The following is a 22,038-nucleotide window of genomic DNA, read 5'->3' on the forward strand; positions in this document are numbered from 1 at the left end:
ATCAAAAACCAATCACGCCCTGGCGTTGACATGAAAAGTGTGCATACATATTTAGCTTAAGTGTTACAGAAAAAGTTCATTAGAACAGTAGCACGACTAGTTATTATGAGAGTTTAACGTGTGCCGAATATAATGAGTTTTCAATTACCTTTCTGTTGCGTTTAAAATAGGGGAAACTGGCGGTGGTTTTGCTATTAAACTATAGTCAATAATGTTGTAATATACACCAATATGAATATGTGTATGTATATAATTATTAATAACTAATTACTCGTTGATAAAAGAATGACGTCAAAATGTTAACCAAACTTTATGTTTTTTAAGACAATATTGGATGAAATAACGAAGTGCTTTTATCGAAAATAATAAATTATTCTTTTTCTTAGATAGAATAGAAGGAATTTATCTATCCACCTATTGTTTGTAGATTTAAAAAAGGTATACTATACGGTATCTTTAAAAAACTGTGTCAAACATTGACGAAAGTAGGTCTCAGTAGAGAGTATATGGATGCTATCGCAAATATATACAAAAATGCAAAAAGTGTCGTTAAAGAAGGAAACTTTATATCTGAATCATTTCCAATAACAAAGGGGCTTAAACAAGAATATTGTCTATCCTCGACCTTATTTAAAATATATATTCAATCATCGCTAGAGGAGTGGATGAAACAACTAGACCTAGGCGGTGGTAAATGTCTAACTCTATTTTTTGGAGATGATCAGGTAGTCGTAGTGAATGATGAGTAAGACATGGACTATATGTTTAGAAACCTAAAGAACAAATATAAAAAAATGGGGACTTAATATGAATATGTCAAAGACAGAGTATCTTAAAATATGAGATGATGAGGAAGATCCAGAGTTAGAAATTAGAAACACAAAAACATGCAATAAATATAAATATCTCGGATCTATAATATCTAAAGAAGGCACTACCACAAGAGACATATCGAAAACAGGACGCAGCAGGGAAAAAACGCGGTAAACATTCTAAACTCTTTACTATGGTCTAAAGATCTTAGACAAGAAACGAAATTGGCAATCTATCGAACCTTGGTAGAGCCTATTTATCAGGCAGAAGTTTGGCAGACCACGCAAAAAGATAAAAAAAGAATAAAAGTAGTAGAAATGGATTTTCTAACGAGAGCGTGTGGTGTATCCAAAAAGGATCATATCAGGAATGAAGATATTAAAAGGAGGACAAATAGTGTATATTCCAGTGTAGACAGAATTGCAACGAGACAACTAGTGTGGTATGGTGACGTGAAGCGAATACATGAAGATAGATGGCCAAAGAAAGCTTTAAATTACACTTCACAACAAAGAAGAAGAAAGGGGAAGGCCTTCAGTTGTCCGAGAAGAAAATGTACGGCACATAATGAGAGATAGAGCCATCAAAGAAGACGAATGGATGGACAGACGATGGCGGTCGAAATGCGAGAAGCGGCAGAGGCTGTAGCGAACCTTGCTTATATATATATATATATATATATATATATATATATATATATATATATATATATATATATATATATATATATATACGTTCAAATTATCGGGTAAAGTGGTCTGTAATAAAAATCTTTCTTTTTTCTTAATTACTCAATATTTCGCCATTTATTTAACAGCTTCTTCAGGAGTAAACTAAAACAATTTGAACATTACAAAAAATGGCGTACAAATACATTTTAAAACACTTACAGAATTTAAAAGATTTCGCAAATAAAAAATGACATTGAAGTATTTGAAATATTGAATGTCAAGATTAAATTGTCTTAAGCACGTTCGTTACAGCTATACGATAAAAAATTAAAATTATTTAAATGTAAAAATAAAAATAACAATAAAAGAAAAGTTAGAAGAATAATATTTCTTTGATGAATTATTAAGGTTAGTTGTTATTAAGATGAATGTTGGCTATTTTGAATATTTATAAATTTTGTTCAATATGTTACAATATATGTTACTTAACTGTCCAGTGTCCGTTTTATAATTTAAAGTGTTTTTATTTTTGTTAATGTAATACATCTCAAGAAATAATCTACTTTTGTAGTTATCAGTCTGTGCCAAAATGTGAGCTTTGTTATAGTCTAGCATATGACCAGTGTTTTCATAGTGCTCAACCACTGCGCAAGTATTTTTTCTCAAGCGGCAATCACTTTTATGTTGTGTGATGCGTTGTTTTAGCCATTGTGATGTTTGACCAATATAGCTATTTTGACATCCTAAACACGGTATTTCATAAACGACATTACTTTTATATAAGGTTGGTACTGGGTCTTTGATTTTTGAAAATAGTTGTTTGCTGTTCATGGTATTATATTTAGCTATACTAATATTAGGAACATTTTTGAATATGGATATGACAGAATGAGTTAGACCATTAATAAAGGGAAGTTTTTTATATTTGATTGATTTGTTGTTAGAATCATGGACGGGACCGTCATAGAAATTAGTGCTGTAAATCAGTTTTTTTAAAATTTGTTTAGGATATCCGTTGTTACGAAAAATTTTGTATATTATGTCCAGATTTTTTTGTAAAAAGTTTTTATCAACAATGGACATTATCCTGTTTTTCATACCTAGTACGGTATTATATTTTTGAAGGGTGGTATGGTTTGAATAGTAATTTATATACCTGAATGATGCTGTCGGCTTTTGGTACCAATCCAATGTCAAAATATTGTCATTTGTTCTTATTACTTTTGTGTCTAAAAATGGTATACTAAAATCTGTCTCAGTTTCAATTGTAAACTGAAGATGTTTATTAAATGAATTAAAAATGTTTAGTGTGGTATTGATGTGATAAGATGAACTGCACATATGATGTCATCGACATATTTATATATAAACGGTAATTTATATTTTTAAATAAAAAGCAATATTATTCTTCTAACTTTTCTTTTATTGTTATTTTTATTTTTACATTTAAATAATTTTAATTTTTTATCGTATAGCTGTAACGAACGTGCTTAAGACAATTTAATCTTGACATTCAATATTTCAAATACTTCAATGTCATTTTTTATTTGCGAAATCTTTTAAATTCTGTAAGTGTTTTAAAATGTATTTGTACGCCATTTTTTGTAATGTTCAAATTGTTTTAGTTTACTCCTGAAGAAGCTGTTAAATAAATGGCGAAATATTGAGTAATTAAGAAAAAAGAAAGATTTTTATTACAGACCACTTTACCCGATAATTTGAACGTATTTATAAATTATTTTTTGGTCGAAAAAATCATTTCTAATATTATTTCTAATATATATATATATATATATATATATATATATATATATATATATATATATATATATATATATATATATATATATATAAATATATATATATATATATATATATATATATATATATATATATATATATATATATATATATATAATGAATCAGGAGTATTTGCTGCGAATTTCCACGACGAATAACACTTGCTTGGGCGGCGTATGGTTCACTAAGAGACTTCTTTAAGAGCAACATCCCGATAGCTATGAAACGGAAGACATTTGACCAATGCGTTCTTCCTATTGTGACATACGGAGCAGAAAGTCTCACGCTTACAATAACAACAGCACTAAAAATGCGAGTGGCACAAAGGCGCATGGAAAGATGAATTCTCGGCGTGACAAAAAAAAGACAAAATAAGGAATCAAGACTTAAGGAAAAGAACAGGTATCAGTGATGTCGTCGAACGTATAGCCAAGCTGAAATGGAATTGGACAGGTCACATAGCGAGACTGAAAGACACAAGATGGACCAGAAAACTAATTGACTGGCGCTCACGAGAAGACAAACGCAGCAGAGGACGACCACCAACACGCTGGATGGAAGACATTAGACGAATATCCAAGAAATGGGCGAAAAATGGGAGAGACCTAAGTCCAGCAGTGGACATGATGTTGATAGACAGAAGAAGTTGCATGATGATGATATATATATATATATATATATATATATATATATATATATATATATATATATATATATATATATATATATATATATATATATATATCTAATATTTTTTCTGTTTCAGAGTCCATTGTCCAATTTTCAAATCCACACAGAAAAACAGAGAAAACGTAACATCTGATCATTCGAATTTCATGTTTATAAGTGTTTTTCTCGCTTGTTTCGATTCTTGATAGGATTTCTGTTTATAGGAACGTACAGTTGTTTAAATAATCACTTTACAGGGTAAACAAATTAAATATTTTACAAACTATTAAAGTAATTACTACTTTAATGGGAATAACCCACAATTAAAGTTTAAAATAAGTTTATTGACGTTTCAATTTCCACTTCGGAAATCGTTTTTAAAATATAAACATTAATGTTTAGGAGGATATTAAGGAGCTGTTAAAAGAAAAAAAAAACAGAAATTCGAGTAGAAAATTTAGCAATTGGACAAAGCATAAACTTAGATTAAAAAGTAGAAGGTAGAAAAGTTGAAATGAACTATAAAACCTGTCAAAAATGGAAAATAACCAGATCAGATGAAAAACCTAGCGAAATTAGCAAACTATTCGATGATGAAAATATTCACTCCCTTTAACAAAATCTACGAATCAGAGCACGTACCAATATAATGGTTACTGTCAACATTTGTAATAAGTAATATCGAAAAAAAAATCATTGAATTATTAGTCTAAGGAGCGATTTAATTAAGAGTGTCTTACAAATATTGCACTTAAAAATATATAATGATTATAATAACATAGAAGAACAATTGGGCGAAACATAGTTTAATACCAGAAAGAATCTTAAATAATTAAATAAATGATATTACGAATATTCAAAGTCAACTGCATTTTTAGGAGAAATAATAAAAAATAGAAATAATAACTTAGCTTATAAAACTCTGATATTATTTTCCCACTCTTCTCTACTTCCAGAATATATCATAACTAATATCGAAACTAGAGCAATAAAACAGTTCCTTAATACATCCGATGTTTATTGAAAATAAACCAGAGAGCAAGGTTTGTGGTATGGAGAACTCACGCGACAATCTACTTAGAGATCCCAGGGTCTGGGAAATAAAGCTTAAGGGGTTGTTTTAAGCAAGTCTTACAATTACCCACATATTTCACGTCATTTACCAAAGCTCCTATGATTGATCACAAGCCTCGAATGTCATGTTTTGCATGCTCACGCACAGTAATAGGTAATTATAAAGTATTTGAGACATTGCTGTATAGTTGCCTCGAATATCAACGACGCTTTTCATGCTGAAACTTGATACTAACTATTTGGGTTTTCTGGGTCAGTGAACGAGACCTCGCTTTTGTGAAATTGATTAAAAAATATCAAATTATGTAAACAAATTATGCAAACAGGAAAACTTTGTAAAATATTTTATTATATATAAGGTTGAAACCTTTATATTGGAGTTGATATTTTAGTTAAATAAATATTTAAAATCTTTCTTTTTCCAATCATCTCAATTTCAGCATTTAATTTGTATTTTACAAAAATAAGACAAAATTCATAGTTACAACAGAAAATTTACTAAGATGAAAATTGGAGCTGGAAGGTCAGATAATAGTGATGGAGTTTAAACACCTAGGCATCATATTATCTAACTACGGAAAGCTCGAAACTGAATTGGAAGATCAAGTGAATAGAGCAAGTAAAGCCGCAGGCTGCCTAAATGAAACAATGTGGAGTAATAAAAATATGGGTAAAGAAATGAAAGGCAGAATTTATAAAACAATCATCATACTAATAATAACATACGCGGCAGAAACACGACAAAGAGAAGACAAAAAGAAAAGAAACAGTGGAAGTACAGATATACGACGTAGATGCAAGATGGAGAACATCAAGAACTGTGACAGAAAGAGAAGAGTGGAATGGAACGATCATATAAGCCGAATGACAACAAATTGAGTAGTAAAGACGGCAAGCAACGGTTCTCCAATAAGAAGACGATCAGTAGGAAGACCACAAAAACGATGGAGCGACAACTTACTGGAGGCAAACTGAAAAACAGACAGAGTCATGTCTGCATTAAAAGAAGAAGAAGAGGAGGAAGAAGAAGAAGAAGAGGAGGAGAAAGAAGAAGAAGAATCTGTATTTCACCATAGACCTAAGAATTCTTAGAAAATTGTAGTATGCGAAACCGGTCGTCCATGGTAGAATAAATTGATTGTGAATAAGTCTTATTCTCATTTCTCTTTATCTTAATTGAAATGGACTCACATAGGCAATATATTCAAGATTTGAAAACATTTTCGTTTATAAAAGGTGTATAATTTAAAAAACCCAATCGACCTATATCACGTTTTCGGAATCCATATTCCATCATCAGTGGACTAGGTGGGTATACATGTATTGAGCCACTAAATATGTGGGTAAAAACCCGTTAAAAATTGTTTTTTTTTAATTTACTTTACATTATATGGTGGTAAATATTATGATGTTAAAGTTAATAGTGGATTTGGTAACATGGAGACGTATGACTACACATGAAGTTGCTGGTTCTGAGACGATGTGTCTACGAGGACTTGATGAAAGCAACTCTTACCTGTCAAAAATTTTTTTTGTTATATATGGTATACAGCCAACTACAGGAACTTAGATTCCTTGTGGATTTTCTTTTATTATTTACATAGTTTCAAAAATCTTTTTTATCATACATAGCAGTTTGTATATTATTTAGGTGAACCTGATGATATATTTTGTAATGATCTCTACATTTTTGACGAATTAAAACAAATATCATAATCCTTCCTAGATCTTGGGATGTGTACCATTTCGGAAAGTTTTTTGGGGTACCTAGTTTTGGGTACAAATAGAAATCTAACACTTCATAATATCTACCAATACTATTATTTACTTCTGTATCATCACCAACCAGGAGATAAAGCGAGTTTCGGAAAGGCTAGATCCACCTTCAACGGGATGGGAGCCTTCTTCACGAGCCACAATCTCTCTTGATATAATGTTACGATGCTACGTCTTCTTTGCCTTTTTTTATGGTGTTAAATGGCTTAAAAACATCGGTTGGGGGGGGGGGGACCGGCGAAGTAGGGACAAATCAAGGGGATACATCTTCTTGTAAGTCTATCTAAAAATGTGATGGTTTTCTAGGCGGAAATAACGGCAATTCATCATCATCGTCATTGGTGCTACAGCCCTATAAAAGAGCCTCGACCTTCCCAAGTCTATTACGCCAGTCAGTTGTATCCATTGCCAACTGTTGCCAGTTGGCTGCGCCTATTTGTCTACCATACTCATCTACACCATCCCTCCATCTGAGTTTTGGCCTACCCCTACTTCTACTTTCCACAGGTTGCGACATAAGGATTCTTCTAGGAGTGTTGTTCTGCTGTGATCTTGCCAGATGTCCTGCCCATCTTAGTCTTCCTATTTTTATAAAGGATACTACATATTTACCACCAAATATATGTTTATATCTGTGATATATCTCGTAGTTGTACCTCCTTCTCCAAACACCATTTTCACAGATGCCACCGAATATTCTTCTCAGGATCCTTCGTTCAAATATAAGCAATCCATCACTGCGTGAATACAATAGAAAGGCAGAAAAGAACGTTCCGTTCAGTTGCTAGCTTCACAGATAGGCAGCGCTTAAGGCACTTAATTCTGTAGAGGTCAATTCTAAGCTAGTATGTGATTGTGTGTGTGCCCTAAATAAACTAGTAAACCGTAGCAAGGTTGCGGTAGCCTAGGTACCGGGGCACGAGGGTCATAAACAGATGAAATGATCAAACAAGGCTCATCAATGCAATATATTGGACCGGAACATTTCTGCGGCGTTGCAAAGACAGTAACAAAAACAGGCTACAAGAAAGTGGGTAGCTCGCAAATCTCTGAAATGGTTAACTAGGACAAAGACAGGCGAAACAGTTCATTACAAAACATTCACCAAAATTCCAAAATTTACGGCAGACTTAATAAGCAAAGACAGGAAAACAGTCAAAGCCATAGTAGTCCTTCTAATAGGGCACTATAAGCTGAATAGGCGCTTGAAGCTGATGGGATTATCAGATATACCTGTGCAGATTCTGTCACCTCGAAGAAGAAACAGCATAGCACATTTTATATCAGTGTGACAGTTTGGCAAATGTGCGGTTCTTTGCATTGGGAGAGTTGAATTCCTCAAGAAGAAATAAGTAGCTTTTATTAAAATCCTTTTTTGAATTGCTGATAGATGGCGCTATAATTGGAAAATTAACTTGATATAGCAGAAACATTATGAAAATGGTCTAATATCTCGAGAAATAGAAAATCCTAGTAATTTGCACCATTTATTGGGGAGAATTTCATACTAGTTGGAATTTTTGCTATGTATTGGCCTGCGAGAAGTCCTGACCTTAACACATCAATAAAACATGTTTGGGATATCGAAAGGAGACGACTCCGACAGCTACCTAATCCACCAAACACACTAAATCAATTGTTTTGCGATTGGTTGTAATTTGGAATCAAATTGATTAAGATGAAATAAGAACAGTAATTCTTTGTATAAGAGATCGTTGTCAAGCAGTAATAAATACCAGAGGAGCCAACACTCTTTTTAGTTTATTTTTTTATATTAATAAATTGTCCATTTTGTCTCTTTTTTATGATATTCCGAAGGATTTTTGCGGTTCAACTAAACCTTAAGCTAAGATTAATACTATTACAAAAATTAATAATAAACTTAATAGACTTCCGGGTTGAACCGCGTCGATTGTTATTGCGCCGAGCTTTCGACATCCTCTCTGATGTCTTCGTTATGGCTTCCGAGGTCTTAGTCTTCCGAGCCTCAGACACTACTACACTGATCACTATTAAAAGCACTATCGCTACTGAGAACAGCAGACGGTTAATTCATACCGTCCGTAACCGGATGCCGTCGTCTTCTTTATTGAGATAATTTGGCATTTTTTAAATTTTTATGACTTCTGGGTTAATTCGTGGTTTATGGATGCGAATGGGGGCGATGGTTTTGGAGTTTTTAAAATTAATTGACCTGTATGATGGTGGTGGTGATCTAGAGCTGAAATTAAATCGGAAATGAGAACAGAAATGGAATGTTCATAAATCCTATTTTGGATTCTACGATTTGTTTGGCATACCTATAAAATCAGGGGCATTCTGCACAAGGAATTTCATATAATCCATATTGTTAATTCGGGATGCTTTATTTAATTGATCGGACAAGAGATGAAAGTTTTGTTAGGGGCTAGATATTGTCCTTATTTCTGTTGATTTAAGAATTTTGTCGATTTTGTCAGTGACACCATTAATATATGATAAGGGGCTTAGTCTTTGGTTTGAGATTGAGTGAAAGATTGATGTCTGCGGATGCTCCTACTGATGTGATTTTCGCGGCACCCCTTTTGGATGAGGGCTTGTTTTAAACTAATGAGCTCAGCGGGTCTACTTACATTATGGCAAAGGCGTACTAATCTGGAGACAAGGGTATTAATTACTAAATTAATTTTGAAGCTGAATGATGAGAGTTGGCATGCAAGTTACGATTAGTATGGGTGGGTCTTCGGTAAACAGAGATATGAAAATCTTGGGATTGGTTTTTCTTTATGGTAACGTCGAGAAACAGTAGGGATGAATCCACTTTCATCGTGAACTGGATACTAGGATGTACACTAATCAGATGCATTTTACAAGACACGAAAGCATCCTTGCCATGGGGTTAAATGACGAATGTATGTCAACATATCGTAGGCAACATGTGAGTTTGAGCATTGATGTGAATAGTGCTTAAGTCTGAGATTCAATTTTAGCTCTAGGTTAAAACTATCTTTATACAGGTCGCAAAATTAATTTTCTAAACTCTAGCTATAGCTAAAGATTTTTCAAATCATAGCCCCAATTCACTTCTATAAACCAAGAATTATGCGAGAAGCCATATAAATAAAAAATAGGACAAATTGTTCCAATAAAAGCGATAACGCCATCCGGTTACCTACGATATGGAGACCTCTCATAAAGAAAACATCGTTTGCTTCACACTCCAATCAAAATTCTGCTGTCAGAAATGTTCTGACCAACCCTCGCGCCAACCTCCGAGCCAGCTCTCACGCCAACCTTCATCTAAACCACGTCACCATCGGCGGTATAAATGATCCGTCCGCTGTTCCCAGTAGCAGTAGTGCTACTTATGATAAGTGATCCCTTTGATTAGTAATCAGTGTAGTAGTGTCTTTACGCTCAGGAAAATGAGACCTCGAAAGCCCTAAAGAAGACATCAGAGACGATGTCGAAAGCTTAGCATAGTGATAATCGACGCGGCTTAACCCGGAAGTCTGTTGAGTTGAATATTCTAATATATTCTAATAATAAGTTTACTTCAAGCATCAGCGAGAAGCGCTACTATCTGGCTTGACAATGGCAAGTGCGACCTTGCCGAAACGTCGTCAAAATTATGGTTTTTATCAAAACCAAAATTATTTAACGCAGAGTCATACCCGAAAAACTACAGAAGGCATATATATATATATATATATATATATATATATATATATATATATATATATATATATATATATATATATATATATATATTTGTGTGTTTACTATCATACCCTTATTCATGTGAAGAGATAGCAGTTTGAATTCGTCTAAAAAGAGTTTATTATCGTTAAAATTCTACAATATAAATTATTAACAATAATAACATATCTAACATAACTTAACAAATATACAAACCTAAAAAGAGAATCAAGAACAATGCTATTTCTTACGCCATTAAGTAATTTGACAATTGTACCATACAATTTATAATATGTCAATGTCAATAAAACTTAAACAGTCATACAACCTAAAACTTAAAATAACTAAACCCTGCTGTTTCACTTAAAATAAACATAGGTTTATTTTTACACCCCCTACCAAAAAGGTATGATAAACCATATAAGTATATGGTTTATCACAAGGCATCAATTTTGAAATATGGAAATAATTCATATCATTCTTTTTGTATCCAATATCTACTTCATATAATGTATTTGAAATTTGTTTTTTTATTTAAAATGGACCTACTCTTACTTCGTCAAGTTTTTTTCTATTTAGTTTTGATTTATTTTCTACATATGCTCAATCTCCCTCTTTGAATTCATAGGATTTTCTATTTTTGTCATACAGTTTTTTATTATATTCATGATGTCGTACCGAATTTTTATAGGATATTTCTTTATCTTTTGATACATTTGTTGTCTCACACAGTTCCTCGGGAACAATCGGATCTGCTTTTCCAAAAAGCAAATATTCTGGGCTATATCCGGTTACAGAATGATCTGTTTTATTGTATTCCTCTATAAATTCTTCAGCTATTTTTGTCCATGCTCGAATTCTAGTTTCATTTTGTTTACATCTTATTCTGTTAACTAATGTCTGATTAAGTCTTTCATTTAATCCATTCGAGAATGGACAGTCTACTGCTGTAAAAATTAATTGAATATTTAAATGTTTCATATGATTTCTAAATATTTTGGAATTAATTCCTGGATACTGATCTGTTAATAATGTTTTTATGGGGTGTTTATCTTGAATTTTGGCGATTAATTTTATGAAATCATCTGTGGTCTGATTTTTAGAAGTAACTGCAAACGCATATCTGGTGAAGTGATCTACAAGTAAGTGGAGGTATTTTTTTGTCGAACGATTGCCACCAAATCCTCATATTGTATCTAAGGACATTATCTAAAAAGGTTCTTTTGCCGGACTCAATTGTGACAAAAGACCATATTTTGGACCGATTCTTGTTTTATTTTTACAGCAGATCTCGCATTTTTGACAGATATCCTTCGCTAATGAATCTATATTCTTAATGTAGTAAAAATTTCTAATTTTATTTGTTACTTTACCAGCACAAATATAACCATAAAATTTGTGAACTTTTGTTATTAACTCTTTTCCAAAATCTTTGGATACAATTATTTTTTTTCATTCTTCCTTAATTTATAAAATATATCTTGGTTCAAAATTTGTTCCTCTCATTGTATCTATAACTTGTCGATTATTATTTTGGTCTTGTTTTATCTCAGTTAATGTGACTAGGTTTACTGTTCTTATGAATGTTTCTGCATTTTTCATATTTTCCAAAATTGGGTTTCTAGAAAGGCAGTCTGCTTCTACATTTTCTTTTCCAGGTTCATATTTAATGTCGAAGTCAAATTGTGAAAGAAAATGTGTCATATCTCCTAATTCTTCATCTGATCTTGTACGAAGTTCTCTTCCCTCAAGGGGTTTATGATCAGTAATAACGAGAAATTTTCTTCCCATTAGCCAGTATTGCCAAAATTTTATTGCTTCTTTAATTGCCAGGCATTCTAAAAGAATTGCCAGGCATTCTAAGCCTAATGTTATTATTTTTGATTCAAACCATTCTTTTGCTATTCCATCAAGAAACAAACGTAGAATCAAAATCTTGTCTTTATCAGCAACCACCTCACATCGCAAACATTCTGATTCGAAGGTCTTAAGCCATGAATTCATTGGAACATTATTTCCATCAAAATTTCGAATTACAAAATCATCTTTTATTTTTTTTTTAATTTTTCTTTTCAACTTCAGGTAAATTTGTGTCATTAAATTTCTGGAGCAACTTAGCAAATGATGGAAATTGTTCAGTTGTTTCTATCTTCTCATACACTGGTAATAAGGTCTGTTATAAGTACTCACTTTGATAAACCACATCATCATCTGCATCAAAATAAATCTCCCTCAAATTGTCTTCTAATGCTATAGTACATGTTCTAAAGGATCCTCTTGTTTATAGATGCTAACATATTCTTTACTTTTTTCAGATGAAATAGTTCAGAATGATCAATTTGAAGTTGTTTTTCAAAGGGGATTTCATAATAAAAACGGGACCCTGTTGGCTGCAGCCACTTAAATTTATATACATTTTTCTTACTATCACTACTGTTTGCTTCTATAGCCATGCAAATTCTCATTGATGTAAAATTCATTCTTAAATATCGTTTTGTCCAAATAACGGCTTGGAAATTTATGGTTATCACTATATTTTTTTTTATCAGCTTAAGTTCTTGATTTATAAGTGTAATATTATACCCTTATTCATGTGAAGAGATAGCAGTTTGAATTCGTCTAAAAAGAGTTTATTATCGTTAAAATTCTACAATATATATTATTAACAATAATAACATAACTAACATAACTTAACAAATATACAAACCTAAAAAGAGAAAAGAACAATGCTATTTCTTACGCCATTAAGTAATTTGACAATTGTACCATACAATTTACAATATGTCAATGTCAATAAAACTTAAACAGTCATACAACCTAAAACTTTAAATAACTAAAACCTGCTGTTTCACTTAAAATAAACATAGGTTTATTTTTACATATATATATATATATATATATATATATATATATATATATATATATATATATATATATATATATATATATATATATATATATATATGCGAGATATCATTTTCTATTTACAAATTTACGACGTTGTACCTTCTGTTAAATTGGATTTACCTAAGAAACCCCAATAACCAAAAACTAAAAGCATTTCGCGGAAAAGCAAAAAATCAGAAAAAGAAAAACTTTTTCCGAAGGTATTTCAACTTTAGCCTTTAATAAAAACTTAATGGGACAAGACGTGAATATAAAGTGTAGAGAAATGGAAAACGAATATACCTTTCAATAATATTTTCAGCAAATAAAGTCATTAAAATTACTTAGGGGTAGCGAACGACACTAAATTGCGAATCTGGAAGCAGTTTTATATTACAAATTCTTTTCATGTCAGCACAAAATAATAATCTAATCAATGAATCGCTACATGATCTAAATACATTATTACGAGAGCTTCGGGAGGGAGAAAAATAAATTTAAAATGAAATAAAAACGAATCTGAGACGTTGAGGTAGTGGCCGACTTTAATAAGCTTTAATTTGTGATTTATTAAGAACTTACCGAGACTGTTTGAAGCAATTAAGTCCTAATGAATTATAAGAGCCAATTTTACGCATAATTAATTTTAAAGAACCCAAAGGCACTATTACATATAATTAGTAAAAAGAAAAGTTTAAACTTATTAAATTCATAATAAAACTAAAAATAGAATCGTTCAAATATAACGTGATATTTAGGTCTATAGAAATTTTTGTAAGTCTCAAGAGAAAAGTATATGATAGCTCCATATTATGGAGCTATCATATACTGAAGTCAGCAAAGATACTTAAAAACAAGTAATTCAGGAATAAAGGCAACGAGCAATTTTTAAATTATCTTTATAAGGCACAATAAATAACTCATACTATATAAACATACGATTTTTACTCTTCTTTTAACGAAACACATTACCAGACAAGCTATGGATCCAGCACTTTAGTCAGAAGATTAATTTTATTCTACTCTTCCATTTTTTACCCATTCCTTGATGTTTTTTACTTTGTATCTCCGTCCTATACCTGTACTTCTAGCTCTGTTCCCTAGTGTTTTCCATCGAGTTTTCTCTGTTGTTTCAAGCATTCTTTTTATTCTCTTTATCTCAAGTCGTGTTTCTGCCAGTTATCTCGTTATTGGTCTGATGACGGTTTGGTAAATTCTGCTTTTTATTTCTTCTCCAATATTTTTATTTCTCCATATTGTTTTATTTAAGCATCCTGAGGCTTTGTTTGCTCTATGCTTTTAATCTAACACTTCTGTTTAGAGATTTTCGCGGGTTGATAGTGTGATGCCTGAATATCTAGACTCCATCACTTGTTCTATTATCTGACTTTTCAGCTCTAATTTACATCTCAGTAAATTTGCTGTTATAACCATGCATTTTGTCTTTTTGGGGAAATTAACACGTTAAATTTTCTGGCGGTTATACTAAATTGGTGCAGCATACATTGCAAATACGATGAAAATAGAAATGTATATAAAGCAGATAGAAGACACAAGCGAAAATTGGGTAGGAGGAAGAGAAGGAAGCATATAGATAAAAAGCTCTATGAGATTGAAGAACATTATATGAATAAAAATGCAAGAAATTTCTTCTAGAAGCCGCAAAGGAGCAGTGACCAAGGCACTAAAAAACAGAATTACTACAAGAGTAAAGAAAGGCGCCTAAAAGGAGATAAGCAAGGGAAGTTGGATAGATAGCAGGGACATTTCAAAGAGTTGCTTGATAAAGAACTGGATAAAAATGATTAGAAGCCAGTGGAAATCGCAGGGAAAGTCAACGACACGGCGGGAACAATGGAGACTCCCACTGTGAAAGAAATAAGAGACATCATATATAGTTTGAAAAGCAATAAAAATGCAGGCAGCAATAGTATTTCTGCAGAACTAATCAAGCACGGTGGAGAAGTACTTATAACAGAGGAAATGCCTGAAGTATGGATAGAGGCAATGGTATGTCCCATTTATAGCAAGGAAGATAAAGCAGTGGAAAAACACTACAGTGGTATTACTCTTCTGTATGTAATATATAAGGTACTCGCCAGTCAGACTTAAATGAGCAGGTTGGTGAATACCGTGGAGGATTTAAAAAGAGCAGATCAACCATAGATCAAATATTCGTGTTAAAAATGATTCAGAGCAGTACATACGAGTAACAGTTAAAGCTTAACCTCCTCTTTATAGATTTTAAAACGCTTATGATTCTGTGATAAGAAGTCATCTATACCTAAGACCTATATCTAAGACCGACAATCGAGTAAGGATAGAAATGACCCTAACAGAAAAATTTGAAGTAAGAAAGGGACTAAATCAGAGTGATCCGATGTTCACAATACTTTTCAATTTCTTGCTGGAAACAATAATGAGAGAGAGTGTAATAAGAACAAAAGGTATTATTTATGACAACAAAAGCCAGGTCCTGAGTTTTGCGGATGATGTGTTAATAGCAAGAACTAAAGGAGAACTGTATTTTCAAAATCTTTGAAGCGAACGCTAAACAGTATGGACTGATTATTAATGAGCAAAAAACAAAGTATATGGAAACGGGGTAGATCACATATGAAGACACACAACTCAAGACTACCATAAAGTACGAGAGTAAAGAGCATTGCTTCAAAAAGGCGACGGAGTTTGAGTATTTAGGAGTAACCCTAATAAGTGAAAGGGGAAAAGCTAAGAAATTGAAAAGCTGTTTTCGAGAGGAAGAAAGACGGTCGAAGCTCTACACAAACTACTAAGAGCAAAAACATCTTCAGAGAGGCAAAATGAGATTATACTGAACAGTGGTCCAATTCACGGTCCTGTACAGAAGCGAAACATGCGTTATAAACAAACATTAAGAAAATATGCTGAACATCTGGGAACGGAGTGTTTTAAGAATAATATTCGAGGAAGTAAAAGACGTTTGGAGGAGACGGACAAATGCAGAGATCGGAAAGCGATATTGGAAACCAGAAATTCGATCTGGCTAATAAAGAGCTTAATATGTCTATTTAAGGGAGATTACCATAACTTTTACTATAACTGCTGTTAGCGGCTCTTAACGTAATCACTATGGGATCGATTATAGTGTAAACATTACCGTATAATTTCCACATTCGTTATTCCACATTCCGTACATGGGAAATAGTATTCCGCCATGTTAACGGCGTAAACTCATTAATAGCAGTATTAAGCAGACGCTTCACATTTTCAATTATAAAAATTGACATTGACTTGTTTGTGGCCAGATTAGCTCAATCGGGTTCAATTCAAACTCCACCCTAACTGCATTCTTATAGCACGGAATATCTTTTTACCGGAGCCATTTTTGCATTTTAGCTTTTCGGCTGTTTGAAGTACGAATTTGTTTACACCGACGACTATGGTATGATGCATTATATATACCGATGAAGCAGTTATCTTTACCACGTTGCAAAAAATATTGAAACCACTGTTTAAAACGATCTGCATTCATGTCCTCATGGTAATCACCGTTTTTTCTTTTTATAGAAAACCAAATACTGTCTTTTAGAAAGCCGCTGTCCCTTCCAGTATGGGTCACGATGAGTAGCTGTCCTTTACTTGTCCGTCCTCAGAATCCTTGAAATAGACCTTCAACAAAAGCTTACTCACTACTTACTTACAAGAGTGTCAGTCCACATATGTTTAACAGTACGTACAGGATTGACTCAAATTTCGCCTAAATAATAGATTTTTCTCTTTTAATCACGAAACTGACATTTCACACAGATAGTTCGATATCATGTAATGATTCCAGGTTTCTTTATAAATGCTGAATTCCTGTTTTACTTAACATAAATAAATTCCAATTTATGTAACTGCTTACGCAAAGTTTCACGACTCATTTGGGGAATTACTTCATTAATTTAAATTGCAAAGTAGAGTCTACATTTTGTCTAGAGTAGACATTTACTTATTAAAACAAAAAGAATGAACTGTACGTCTTATTTCTAAATTATTATGTTTATTAAATTTAATTGGTTTTCGATCTGGTAGGTGTGTCTCTGGGACCTGAACTTCACCCGAGCGTTGTTTTTGACGGACAATTCGGTAAACAGTGGATGACGATACTCCTGTCATATATTCATAATGACTTATAGCCTCCGCCTTAGACAATGTTTTTCTCAAATACTCATATGCATTGGACACTATTTTTAAGCTTCAAGTCCTACCCTTTTGCGAGAACTTTTCACATTTATACTCTCCCTGCTAGTACTAGCTTCTTCCATTTTTATTTGATTAAACAATATTTAACAAAAGCAATATATCGTCAAACACAAAGGCACCTATATACTTCTAGCACACAATATATCTATAGCTGTGAAAAAACTAAATATATATTGATCATGTACGCACACTTTCTCCGCTACTGACAATCTTCGTGGTAACATTCATGGCCATAGCTAAACGATACCACAAACCTGACTGATCACGCTCATGACTTATTTCACTTATTACTTGCCAGACATTTGTTGCTGTGTGAGAGAGGCAACTTGTTAAAGATTATTTAGTTTATGTTTTCACAGGCTTTAGTAGCTTTAAATTTCAATAAAGCTTATGTGAGTAGTGTTTCCTTTGCTTTTATTTCCATTAAATGTTCATAGAACTTGTGACATTTAAAGTATTGTATTACTTATGATAATAAAGATACTGAGATGATTTTTCACGAAAATATTGAAAACAGACAAAGCTGTTTTCTCGTGTTTCTCATAAAGGTTAATAAGATCTAGCTATTGTTTCTAATAAACTGCATATGATCTTCCAATTTAATCAAACAACACACCTTCATTTTTACCGCATCTGGGTAAAACGTTTAAAAAACATTAGTACAGTATCTCTTTAGAAATTTACCTATAATGTGAAGAAAAAAAACATCAAAATCCAATTAACGGTTTCAAAGAAAAATAGCTTTAAACTTATGATATCTTTAAGATATTACGTTAATTTTGTAAAGTAGTATTTTTTGTATAATGAAATATGTATAATATCATGTAATATAATACATTAAATGTAATTTAATAATAAAGTAAAAATATCCAAACAGTTTTACGCTCATACTAATAAAATAAAAGATATTTCCCCTTAGTTATGTCACACCGTGATCATAATCTGAGCTAAACGGTCTCGACAAAGTTTGTTAGAGATATTTTCTAATTTCCTTCAGGGATGTAGAACAATAATTCTTAAACAAATGAACAGCAATATAATCCGAAACAATGAGTATAGCAACATTCAAAATAACGAAATAACTCACTTTGGCAAGTCGAAATCTCGTATTATTCTAACTGCCAGCCAGCAGCAGACTGGATACACCCTGCATAAAAGCCTTTCCAAGGCTCCCTCTCGTTTGTATAGAGTAGTTATAAAGTCAGCGGGTTGTAATAAAATCTCACCCTGATTGTATGTAATATGTTTATACAAAACTAAGACTTAGTATTCAGAGGGAAACTGAAACAAGTTCGTTCTTGTAATTTATTCTTGCCTGACTTTTAGCATTATGTGGAGCTTCTCTGGCTTTTCGGTACCCGCTTCTTGTTTGCTGCAATTATTCCGCAAAGGATTTGAATAATTATTCATTTCTACAAACACTTTGACACAACACTGCATTACTAATATCGCGACAATTGATATTATTTTCTTAATTTGAATAAATTAGCTATCACATAATAAATCTTTTTATACTTGGACATCTGTAATTTTTTTATAGTTATGTAAATTTTACAAATTTAATATTATTATACATATTTGATACGTCTTACCGATAGTTGTTATTATAAATTACTGGAAACTACTACTACTGCTATGTTTTCATATTCAGAAGATGGTATTTTTCGTTTTTTTATTAGCAATTCTTATGCAGCTAGAACAGTTTATAGCCACATTTTTTAGAACAACAGGGTTATATGAACTAAAATCAAAGGTCCCCGCTGAATTCTATGTGACTCTCTTATCCAAAACATTGCTTACTACAACTTACGAAAATTATTTTATATAGAATTAAACCTCAATAGATAGTAATGTTTTGTTTTTTTTTTGTTTTTTGTTTTTTTTTGTTTTTTTGTTTTTTTGTTTTTTGTTTTTGTTTTTGTTGTTGTTGAAAAAGACCAAATGAAAAAGAAATGAAAAACAATAAGTCCCCCGGAGGCGATGAAATAATGGCAGATGCCTTAAAAGTGGCTGGAAAAAGATTATGGCAGGTCCTTGCCAAACTATTCACTAGATGTAGTAAACACCAACCCAGTGGTATAACGCAGAAATTATCATACTTCATAAAAAAGGGGATGCTACCGACCTCAGGAATTACAGGCCCATAAGTCTAGTTTTAGCCCATAGTCTAGTTATAAACTATTTACAAAAATAATTACGAAACGACTAGAAAATAAATTGGAATTTTATCAGCCCATAGAATACGCGGGTTTTAGAAAAGGCTATGGAACAAACGATAACCTACTGGTAATAAAAAATCTTATAGAAAAATGCACTGAATATAATAAACCACTAGCTTTAATATTTGTCGACTGTGAAAAGGCATTCGACACCGTAAATCAACAAAAAATGTTGGAAGACTTGACAGAATGCCGAATTGACTATCGGTATATAAATATAATTAAACACATACCAAAACGCAACAGCCAGTGTTAGAGTGGATTATCGTCAAACCCAGAAATTCCCGATACAACGTGGAGTACGCCAGGGGGACACCATATCGCCGAAACTGTTCACTACGCATTTGGAATATATATGTGAAAGGGCAAAACTGACCGACAAGGGCATCAACATAAACGGTGAAAATCTTAGCCATCAAAGGTTTGCAGATGATATTGTACTAATAGCTGATAGGATAGATGAGGCCAAAGAACTTTTAAATCAGCTCTACCTTTTCTCGCTAGAAGGGGGATTGAAAATAAATATATCTAAAACCCAGATGATGACAAATAGAGGTCATGAGATTCTCATAGGAAAATATAACCAAACCGTTGAGCTTCTCCATCGTATAACACTGACTTGGTCAGCATTCGGCAAGCTAAACCATATTTTCAAATCGTCTGATATACCAATATGCCTTAAAAGAAAAACGTTTAATCAGAGTGTTTTGCCAGTGTTAACTTACGGTGCGGAAACGTTGACCATGACAAGGAGAACAGTTCAAAAGTTCCGTGTGTGTCAAAGGGCGATGGAGCGTGCTATGTTGGGCGTTTCACTACGAGACAAGATCCCAAATCGCCAGCTACGACAAATAACAGCAGTGGCTGATGCAGTAGAGAGAGTAGCAATACTGAAATGGAACTGGGTAGGTCACGTGGCTCGAATGACAGATAATAGATGGACAAAGCGGATACTGGAATGAAGACCAAGAGATGATGCCTACCGAAGCAGAGGGCGTCCACCAACACGTTGGATTGACGATCTAAAACGTTGCCATAGGAATTGGATGCAAGAGGCACAAGATCGAAATAGATGGAAAATTATGAGGGAGATCTATGTCCAGCAGTGGATAAGCGAAGATTGAATAATGATGATAATGATGGATAGTAATGAGAATTAGATTTTATGTTTTGTTTTGACGTTGACACAACAATATTTAAAATAACCAACACACTGGATCTTCAAAAACCATTATTTCTAAAACCAAACTCAACAACACATAGGACAGATTAAAGAACTCATTTTAATCATCATCATCATGATTATTCTGGCTTTACAATTCAGTGTGGGTGAAAACGAAAAAATGGTACAAAATCTGAGAAAAACAACTTAAAATAATAAAAAAAAGAATTAATGTCCATGTTTGTTAAACAATCAAACATAAGAGCTCTGCAGGATAACATAAACAAACCTGCCAATATGAACGAAAACGAAATGGAGCAATTCACAGGAACCGTAATATTTATGTCATTGGTTAAATTACTATCATCGAAGCTTTACTGGAATGCAACTATAGGTCAACCACAAGTATTTGAATCTATGACCTGCAATAGATGGTAAATTATAAAGAAACACCTTCATTTTAGTGATAATAGTATCTTCGTTCCTGTTGGTAATCCAGGCCATGATAAACTGTTCAAAATTCGACCTTTATTAGACAAGATTAAACAGCACCTTTTAACGTTCTGTAACTGATTATCCCTACGAAATGCCGGCACAACCTCAAACAATATAATCTGGCAAAACCTCACAATTGGGGATACAAAAATCAAGTACTTAGTGGTATATCAGGTTTAAGTTATGACCTTGATATTTTTGCTGATGAACAAAGCAATACTTTTCCAAATGGAGCGCCTGATTTAGGAATCAGTGGAAATGTTGTCACTAGACTGACAGAGACAGTGCCGAAGAACGTTAATCATAAAATATTTTTCGATAACTGATTTAATAGTCCAAAATTACAGATTTATCTTACATAAAGTGGATTCTTGCCTTTAGGTACGGTTTGATTAAACCGTGTTCCAAATTCAGGAATACCATCCGAAAAAGAACTAAAGAAAAAAAGAACGTAGTTTTATTGTAAAAAAAGTTGCTCTTGTTGAAGACGTAAACAATAGTCAAACAAGTCTAATAACTTAGTTCGATAATAGGCCAGTAAATATCTTATCAAATTACGTTGGTAGTG

The sequence above is a fragment of the Diabrotica undecimpunctata genome, chromosome 3 (assembly GCF_040954645.1).
Source record: "Diabrotica undecimpunctata isolate CICGRU chromosome 3, icDiaUnde3, whole genome shotgun sequence".
Classification (NCBI taxonomy): Eukaryota; Metazoa; Arthropoda; class Insecta; order Coleoptera; family Chrysomelidae; genus Diabrotica; species Diabrotica undecimpunctata.